This window comes from Silene latifolia, chromosome X (genome assembly GCF_048544455.1).
Source record: "Silene latifolia isolate original U9 population chromosome X, ASM4854445v1, whole genome shotgun sequence".
In the NCBI taxonomy this organism is placed as follows: Eukaryota; Viridiplantae; Streptophyta; class Magnoliopsida; order Caryophyllales; family Caryophyllaceae; genus Silene; species Silene latifolia.
The window spans coordinates 50,081,940-50,090,709 of record NC_133537.1 but is presented as its reverse complement, the minus strand read 5'-3'; positions in this window follow the sequence as shown (position 1 = coordinate 50,090,709).

Genomic DNA, 8,770 nt, shown 5'->3' with positions numbered 1-8,770 from the left:
GTGGGTAGACATTTATCACCCACTTCCCCTACGTAGCAAGGTTTATACCCCGGTAAGGCCGAGTGCACTCCCTCACGAAATAGGTTTTCATGGTTTCTAATTTTTGGTAAGGCTAAGTCTCAATTGCTTATTTAAGCGAGAGGTCATGTCAGTTTATTATCTATCACATTTTAAGTGAACTAAAGCGGTGAACTACGATAATTGTAATTGACCCGGTCGATTAACTCGATTTAAAATGCATGTTTAGTTATGGCGATTTAGCGATGCATGCAACATATAAATAAAAATGCAAAGCATAAATAAAATCCTAGTATGGCCTTTCTAAAATAGTAAATCTAATAAACTATTACAAATTCGGAAACCAACTCCTTTGGTCCCTTGAACTTCGGTCTTGGCATGCATTTCAAGGCAACATTTTCTATGATGGATCGCCTTCTCGTGTGGCACCGTCTTCAAGGTACTCCGGAATAAATAAATTACAAAATGAATTACATAATTTCCTATTATACATTTTTAATTAAAAAAAAAAATAAATCTATTAAATTACAAAACGGTGATACGAGATCACAATAATTACAACCGAATCGATATTCAAATACATTTCGGGTAATATCAATTAAAACTAAGGCCATACTAACTAAAATTATATAATTCAAAAATTACATAAAATTAAAATATGACAATCATAAATAAAATATAGCATTATAATATGTATGAGCATGCCAAATTTTATGCTAAATCGCCTTTAAGAGCCAATATCGTATATTAATCAGTTTTTACGGATTTGCGTGATTTAACTTATTAAAATCACAATAATTACATAAATTCATATTTATGTAAAAGTTAATTACCCTAACCATCTTAGGACTCAAAATTAGTCTCCACTAACATTTGACAATAATTAGACTTGATTTCTTAATATTGTTCATAAATGGACCCAAAAATACAAAATTTATGCTATAAACCTCAAATTAAATCATAAAAATTTCAAATAATTTCAAAATTTGAAATTTAAACTCATGAATATTCTGGAAAAAATACCATGACACTCATAATGTTCAAAACTTAGGTTTAAAATTTCGAAAATTTATCGAGGAAAAACAATGTTGCGGTTTATCGGTTTTAACAATTATGACCATAAAAATATGAGAAAAATTATATTCATCAAATTTTCACTTTTAGATCTGAAATATATGATAAAATGCAACATGTGACGTTTTTGCTTTAGTCATGAAGTATGTTTTAGCATTATTACTAATTATAGTCACTATTTATGTGATTTTTCATCAAAAATTCATAAATCACGCATAAAGACTTCATTATATCCAAATATGTTACACACATCTTATAAAATTGCATGTGACAACATACTAAATTTCCATGACCAGATTCGAAATATAAGTCAGATTAACCTATTTACCCATTTAAATACGATTTTAACTTGAAAAATCCATATTTCGAGCAATACAACTCATTTTATCATGAACATTTACAGGCCATCATTTGATAATATATGTGAAAACATATCCAAAAACCACTGAAAAAATCGAAGTTTAGTTATTTTTCGTCCAAAAATGACATTTTTATCATAAAATCACATTATCATGCCATTATTATATAAAATGAACAATAAAAATCCATAAATTAACCAAAATATCCTAAAAAAATTTTAGGACCAGAAACTTTAACATGCATGATAAATTTCGTGATATATCATAATAGAGACAAATTTATAAGTTTTGTTTGTTAATCGTATAACTCGGAAAAACAATAATCGATTTGCATGCAAACAACCTAAGGCTCGCTTGTTAGAAATTATTATCTCATTATACAACATATTCATATATGCTACAATTTAATTTTGTCACAAAAATAAATTTAGATCTTATGCATGCAAACATAAATAAATATAGAGAAGAAATCGTCATTCTTACAATAGAAATTTCGGATTTTGGGCACAAGTAAGATCTCCTTCTTACTTGTTCTTGAGCTTCCTTATAATGGATGAACAAGGATTCAAGATTAGAATTCCTCCCAAAGGCTTATACCCAAGATAACCTCCTAAAAGACTAATATTATTTATTTAGTCATATAATAAATTCTATATCTTATGCATGCAAACAAAAGCAAGATAAAAGAAGAAATCGTCAATCTTACATTGAGATTTCGGATATTAGGGCACCAACAAGATCACCTTCTTGTTAGTTCTTGAGCTTTCCTAATAATGGATGAACAAAAAGGTCCAAAATAGAACCTCTCCCAAAACTGAATACCCAAGGAAAAACCCCTAATAACTAATATTATTTTGTACTAGAAATAATTCAAGTCTTACTTAAAATTTGACACAAAATAATTTTTGTTCTCTCTTGTATATATCGGCCAAGAGAGGAATGATTTAGAGAGATTTTTATTTTTCTAAGTTTTTCAATGTGTAGAGAAAAGAATAATTTTTAACACTAGAAATTATATTATGAAGTAGTGTAAGAATAATAGAGGAATAAACCCTCTATTATCCCTCTTTGAAAACCGGGGGGGGTGGGAGGAGAGCCAATGCATGGGCTCATTTTCTTCCCAAGAAAATAAACTTGCATGGCTACAAATAGGTGTGTAATCATTTTGTTTTCCACTTAAACAATTAACACAATTTAAACATTATACTCCCTCCACTATTTCGGCACTTTTAACATAAAATGGATGGTCCATTTTATTTTGTCATTTGTCAATTGTGACATATGTGATATGTTACTTGACATGTGAAATTGTATTGTATTATTAACATATTAAAAATCAACATACTCATAAAATATGTCATATACAATATCAACCAGTAATTCGTAATTACTTGTACCAAAACGGTTTATCAAATTATAAATTACAACGTCTTGTATTTATAATAAATTATTCATTCAATTTCAATTGTTTCGTAAACAATAATTTTATCTAAGTAATAAAACAATTCGATTACTTTGACCGTATCTAATTTAATCGAATTATAATAAGACATGTTAATCTCACTCACAAATCATCCGTCAATTTTAAGCAATTTAATTAACTCGTATCGGCATACGATTAATTAAATAATCAATTAAGGGTATTTCCCTATAGGTATGACCTAAGGCGATCAACTGATCACCACCGTCGCACGACAATAATGTCAAACTCTATTCAGCCAATCATTACCGATATGTGTGGACCAGTTGACTGTAAAAAATTACATCCCACATGTATTCTTAAAATGAGATTTAAACATGTGATCATCATGATCAACAGTTGTGATCGCATTATTGTCGGAGGGCACACATTCCAACATCTCTTTCCTTTCTCTTTGAGAGATGATGCAGCTGAGTGGTTAAGGGACTTGGATATGGAGACCGACGCAATTACTAATTGGACTTCTATAGCTCTTGCATTTTACAAGAGGTATTTTCCACCACAGAAAACTAATGCATTGAGAAGTTAGATCACGAGTTTTAAGCAAGGTCCTACTGATGATTTTAATGAAGATTGGATTCGTTTCAAAAGACTAGTTCGGTCCGTCCCCCACCATGGTTTTGAAATTTTGTTCCTTTGCAACCAGTTTTACAACGGGTTGTATGATGATCATAGAGCCTTACTTGATTCTGCTCCTAATGGGAGATTCCAAGATAATACTAATGATGGTAATGCTTGGAAGTTGATTGATCAGATTGCTACTCACACAGCTGAGTATGGTAACCCCAGAAGAAGTAAGAGAGAAAGTGGGTCAGATAATGCTATTGCAGCGCAATTGGAGGCTCTAACGGCTCAAATAGCCTAGTTGAAGACTACTTAGTCTTTGGGTAAGTTGGAAACGGTTCACATGGTTCAACAAGAAGTGTCCTGCGAGATATGTGGGATAGATGGCCACGCTGCGGCCAAGTGTATGAGTACCATTGAGCAAGTTCATGCCTTCCAATCTTTCAAGCAAGGTACTCCTTATTCTAACTTTTTCCCTGACAGGAGTCAGAATTATTATGCTCAAGCCTCGCCGTAAAGTACTTATGTTATTCCTCTAAATCGTGGCAACCAACCACAAGGAAGCTTTGTTCGGCAAAATCAAGAAGTTTTTCAACAAATGCAACCTCCTCCTCAAGCTCCTAATAATGAGATGGCCGAGTTGAGAGCCCTCTTACATCAAACTTTGTCAATGCAACAAAAGAAAACGGCTCAAATCTCCGAACTCATGGCTCACAACAAGATGTTGGATACTCAAGTTGCTCAATGGCGGCTCAAAATCCTTCAAAACAGTCCGGTCTTCCTCCTCATAGTAAACAAGCTCATGAGCAAGTTAATGTTATTTCTTTGAGGAGCGGTACTTCTTATCAAGGTTCAGACATTCCCATTAATGAAGATGAGGTTCCCTATATGCATCCTAAGGGATTGGGAAACCTCGAGTTGAGGGATGACGAGAAAGAAACTTGCAATGATCAAACACGGGATAAGAAAAAAGACGAAAAAGAGGTGACTGACGTGGTGACTCGATCGAGTAGGACGAGGCTCGATCGAGGAACCAGGCTAATCGATTGAGTTCACCTCAGGCTCGATCGAGGAACCCCCTCTGACGGTAATTTTTCGCGTGTTTCACCTTTGGCATCGGACAAAAATAGGTTCCTCGATCGAGTGACTACAGGACTCGATCGAGTCACCCTTGCAACCGACGATAATGCTTCCAACTGTACTTCTAAAGCTAAAGAAGCCGAGCCAATCAAAATTCGACTACCTTTTTGTAACACCCCTATATACCAAGTGCCTTACCACGACCACCTAATGCATGGGAATGCTACCATCTCGGTTACCCGAGGCAATGTATATCAAATAGACCATAAAGAAACATACTTAAATACGTGAAATATTTTAAGTGATTACAATTCCAAAACCAAACTGTAAAAGTAATACAAATGTTCTCAAAAACCAAACAGCTGAAAAGTAAACTAAGTTCATGACACAGCGGAAGACTCTAAGACATGTGATGACTCCATCCCAGCTATCCCTCGCGCAAGCCATCTCATACCTCCTCAATAACTGCTCACCATCCCCGAATGGATCACCACCATTTTCAAAACATTTAAACGGGGTCAGTTACTGATTACACAAAACACAATATATAAGATACAACATACACATTACGCAAACTCCGTCACAACTCCACACACCTGACAACACACTCAAGTGTGTAGTCCTGCCAGAATACCCATCGGAACATTTATTCCTCGCCGCCAGTAGGAGACCGCAGCCGTACCCACCTAATCGCCGCTCATCTCGTCCGAGCGATAACCTATGTTCATTAATGTGCATATTCCCTTCTCTGGCAGGTTCTATTAAGGGCGAATCAAAGGCGTGAAGCCACTCCCGCAAGTGACTCCACTCAGCCGAGGGCGCACGTCACGAACCACAGTCAATTACAGAATCAATTATGCAACAACAACTCCAACACAAAACCAACATGTTATAGATGAACAATAAACACAACCACCATCCACAATTATGTAACCAATAATCGAGTAGAGAAACCCTACCTGGAATAAGCAATCACGAGATCGTCACAAATAGCTAATCAATATCACTCCTCTACGAAACCTCCTCCTATAAACACATAACCTTATTATCACAATCTAACATACAATCATACTCCCAAAACCCCCAATTTACCCAATTAGGGTTTTAAACAAAATCAACGAAATGGTATAAAAATAATACAAGGAACTTACCCACGACACAACCAACTCAACTGCGTAAAGAACACGACGATCGGACAACCTAAGCCTTTCGGATTGGATAGCAACGCGACGAATAAAAGCAACGTAACTTGTTTTCTCTCTTGAAAGGTTTTTAGAAAAGATAAAAGTGATTAAGAAAGTGACGGAAGGCTTTAAATATGAATCACGCGTTACTAACAAAACCCGGCTAAAACAATCCGTAGAACCAACTTACTCGATCGAGTAAGTCACTTACTCGATCGAGTGACCCTTACTCGATCGAGTGCCACATCTACTCGATCGAGTACCCTTCAGTAGAACACTGTTTCGTAAACCAAACTTACTTACTCGTCATAGTAGGCCCTACTCGATAGAGTACCCAAAGACATAGAAAACCGTTGTATTATAGTCTTCCCTGCTTAAAAAGAACTTCGTCCCCGAAGTTCAACCCATACTCAAAAATAAAACATACTAACTCAAACACGATACAACAACGTAACTAAAACTCAAAACAAAACTCCCAACCACAACTCAAACCGACTCAAAACAACTACTAACTGTACCAAAACTAACACAAACCATACCCAAAACCTTATGCGATCATCTCCTACCCCCCTGAAAGAAACATGGTTACGTCCCCGTAACCACACATACCTGATCAAAAAGAGATGGATACCGCTCCCTCATAGCCTCTTCTGCCTCCCAAGTAGCTTCCTCAACCTCATGATTAGACCATAGAACCTTAAGCAACACTATTTCCCCGGACCTAGTTTTCCGAACCTTGCAATCAAAAATCTGTTTTGGCACCTCAAGATAAGACAAGGACTCATCCAACTCTATGTTCTCCACCTCTAGCACATGTGAAGGATCGCTTACATACTTTCATAAATGAGACATATGAAACACATTATGCACCCTATCCAAAGCCGCTGGTAACGCTAACCAGTGAGCAACCTCTCCCACACGCTCCAAATTCTCATATGGTCCGATGAACTTCTGGCTCAGCTTCCCTTTCTTACAAAACCTCATAACCCCATGCATAGGAGATACTTTCAGAAGAACCTTGTCCCTAACCTGAAACTCTATGTCACGGCGATGTAGGTCTGTGTAACTCTTTTGTCGATCCTCGGCCGCTTTCATCTTTTGCCTGATCAGCTTAAGTTGTTCTATCATCTCATGTACCATCTGTGGTCCTAAAACAACGGCCTCAACTTTATCATCCCAGCAAATCAGACTCCTACACCTCCTCCCATACAAAGCCTCAAACGGTGCCATCCCAATACTCGTGTGATAGCTGTTGTTATAAGAAAACTCAATCAGATCTAACCTATCCTCCCAGCTACCATCAAACTTCATCACACAAGCCCTAAACATATCCTCCAAGGTCTTGATAGTTCTCTCTGTCTGCCCATCTGTCGCAGGATAAAAAGCAGTAATCATCTTTATGATAGTTCACATCAGATCCTGCCACTCTCGCCAAAACCGTGATATGAATCTCGCATCTCGATCGGATACAATATCCTTTAGCAGCCCATGTAACCGAACCACATGCTTCCTATAACCCAAAGCTAACTGTATCTTGGTCCAAGTATCCTTCATCGGAACAGAGCTGACTTAGTCAAACGGTCAACTATCACCCATATCATGTTGTTACCCTACTGGCTCCTCGGTAAACCCACTATAAAATCCATAGAGATAGATTCTCATTTCCACTCAGGTACCTCAAGAGACTGAATCTTACCTTATGGTCGTCGCTGCTCTTCCTTAACTCTCTGATATGTCAAACATCGAGCCACAAACTCAGCTGTTTCCCTCTTCATCCTAGGACACCAGAAAGTCTTCTTCAAATCTTTATACAACTTGTCACCACCTGGATGTACTGAATACGGTGTGCAATGAGCCTCTGTCATGATTATCTTTTTCAACTCCTCATCATTAGGAACACACCATCTCCCATCAAACCGAACACTCCCATCTGTATGAATAGAGAACCGTGACACTGTCCCTTTCTATACTCTAGGTATCCACTCCTCAATCTTAGGATCCAAAGCCTGTTTCCTGCGAATATCATCATAAAGGTCTGGCTCCACTGTCAAGTCTCCTCGAGCACCCCTTTTTTGTATCACATGTATCCCCATCTTCCCCACCTCATCTCTCAACCTCATCAAGGACATAGCTGTGCATAAAGAATGCACACTCTTTCTGCTCAACGCATCAGCAACCACGTTTGCTTTCCCTTCATGGTATATTATATCCATGTCGTAGTCCCCTATCAGCTCCATCCATCTCCTCTGTCTCATGTTCAGCTCCTTTTGAGTAAAGATATACTTGAGACTCTTGTGGTCTCAAAACACCTTGAAAGTCATTCCATAAAGATAGTGTCTACAAATCTTGAGAGCAAACACAACTGTACCCAACTCTAGATCATGTGTCGGGTAGTTCACCTCACAAGGCTTCAATTGCCTAGAAGCATAGGCAATTACTTTCCCATTTTGCATCAGCACACACCCTAACCCATTCTTTGAAGCATCTGTATATACCTCAAAGTTCTCAAACCCTTTAGGTAAAGCTAAGACTGGAGCTGTGGTCAAACGCTCCTTTAATGTTTGGAACGCCGCCTCACAACTTTCATCCCGAATGAAACCTGTTCTGTTTCCTCATCAACGTTGTCATAGCTCTCGCAATCTTTCAAAAGTCTTTCACGAACTGACGATAGTACCCTGCCAAACCCAAGAAACTCTTGATCTCCGCCATATTCTTCAGTGCTTCCCACCTAGTGACCGCCTCTATCTTTGCCAGATCCACTACTACACCATTCTTGGAAATCACATGCCCCAGAAAGGCAACTTCCTCGAGCTAGAATTCACACTTAGACAACTTTGCATACAGCTGATTGTCACGCAAAGTCTGCAACACCAACGTCAAGTGCTCCTCATGTTCTTCTTTAGTATTGGAATAGACTACGATACCATCTATGAACACCACAAGAAATCGATCCAAAAACTGACTGAAGACCCAGTTCATCAAATCCATAAACACTACAGGTGCATTAGATA